Consider the following 2,223-nt stretch of genomic DNA (forward strand, 5'->3'; position numbering starts at 1 on the left):
TACCTACTTTTCTATCTATCTATCTGCCTCTGTCTGGCTATGTGTTTGTATATCTATATATCCATCCACCTCCATACATGTCTATCAATTTGTTTGTCTGGCTATCTATCTATATCTATCTATCTACACAGCTAGCTAGCTAGCTAGATAGATACAAACACACAGCTAACTGTATGCCTATATACCTTGCTATCTGCCTTTTTATCTGTCTGCCCTCCTCTCTCTGCACACATATCTGTCTATCTCTCCCTTCTCGTCTGTCAGTCTATCCGTCCGTCCTTCTCTTTGTCTTTCTCACTCTCACTCAATCTGTTTGTCTCTATCTACATATCTCTTTGTCTGTGTGTCTCTCTCTCTCTCTCTCTCTCTCTCTATCTATTTATCTTTCACCGTGTCTGTCTAGTGAGCTAAATAGCTGGTGTTGTTTATCTACTTCACCTACCTATTTTTCATGTGTCCTACTAGTAAGGTAGTTACACACGATTTATCTATCTATCTATCTATTTTGGTCTATATAGTCAGCCTTGTCTCGCCAAGTCGTTGCTGTTTTAGCCCTAGGTCGACCCGATTCCAGCAAAACGATGATCAGAGGCATTGCGATCGTGCCTTGCATTTTGTTTGTTTGTTTGTTTGTTTAGGTGTATGTAGATATACACAACCCATGTCTTCTATTGTTATTGTCGAGATAGACAGACAGATTGATAGATAGATACATAGATAGATAGACAGACAGACAGACAGACAGACAGACAGACAGATAGATAGATAGATAGATAGATAGATAGAGAGAGATAAGTAGGTAGATCGATCGATCGATAGATAGATAGATAGATCGATAGAGATGGATATGTGTATGTAAATATATGTGTATGTGTCTATATATATACATAGTGTCTGGATGTATATGTGTGTGCGTGATCAAACACCACCACAAACAAACAAATATACAATACAAAACGATCAAAAAGGTTAAACACCCTTACAAAGGCATATACGAGATCGGCGAGGGTGACATTGACATAATTAAGGGTCAGGTAGAAAATCGGGTGGGTTAAAACAAGGGTGGAAGGTAAAAACAATCAGGATTTACCTGGAAAAGGGTTCGAATTAACAAAAGAAAGTATCCCAGCCTCGTTATTGTTTGATAAAGATCTTTAAAATATGGGGCGGTGTATTGCGACAGTTGTTCCTTGTGAAATGTGTACCGGGCTTTGGTTTACGGAATCTGGGTTCTGCGGTGTTCTTCTGTGACTGGGGTTTATGATGTTGCAATGAAGGGAATGGGTATGAGCTGTAGTAGCGGTGGTAGTAGCTGTAGTAGTGGTGGTAGTAGCTGTAGTAGTGGTGGTAATAGTACGTACTAATAGTAGTTGCAGTAGCAACTGCATAGTAGTAGTAGTAGTAGTAGTAGTGATTGTAGTAGCAGCAGCAGTATTAACTGTAATAGTAGTAACAGCAGTAGCCAGTGATGAGTAACTACAGCAACGGTGGTGGTGGTGGTGGTGGTGATGGTGTTAGTTGTAGTAGTAGTAGTAGTAACAGCAGCACTAGCAATGATAAAGCATTGCGTTATCAGGGCGCGTGGATGCGGGTGGTTTAGTGGTTAGTGTATCGGACTCACGTCCGTAAGATTTGCGGTTTCGATTCCCAGACCAACGACGTGTCGTGTTCTTGAGCTCAACACTTCATTTTTACGACGTTCCAGTTCGTTCAGGCGGAACGACGTAATGCGTCCCGTTCAGGGCAGGGGTAATAATATTTAACCGCTTCGCACCACTGATGCCGCAATTCATTTCTACAGTTGAGTGAACTGCGACGACATGGAATAAAGTGTCTTGCTCAAGAACACAACACAACAGCCCGATCTGTGTGAATCGAACTCACTACCTCACGATTGTGAGTCCTACACTCTAACCGTTGAGCCATGCCCCTTCATAGGGATAATATTTATTAGTGTGTGTGTGTGTGAGACTATATATATATATATATATATATATATATATATATATATATATATTTAAACAATAGGGTAAAAAATTGGATATTAATTAATATCAATTTAATACCAGGTACCTTGCACATTAAAAGAATCAGGGAGATTCAGAAAAAATATCTGAGATCTAGTCAACCTAGTGGCCTCCTTTATATATACTCGTATATATATTTTTATATAAACATATATATATATATATATATATAAACAATATATGAGTATATGCATAT

Source organism: Octopus bimaculoides, chromosome 30 (genome assembly GCF_001194135.2).
Source record: "Octopus bimaculoides isolate UCB-OBI-ISO-001 chromosome 30, ASM119413v2, whole genome shotgun sequence".
Classification (NCBI taxonomy): domain Eukaryota; kingdom Metazoa; phylum Mollusca; class Cephalopoda; order Octopoda; family Octopodidae; genus Octopus; species Octopus bimaculoides.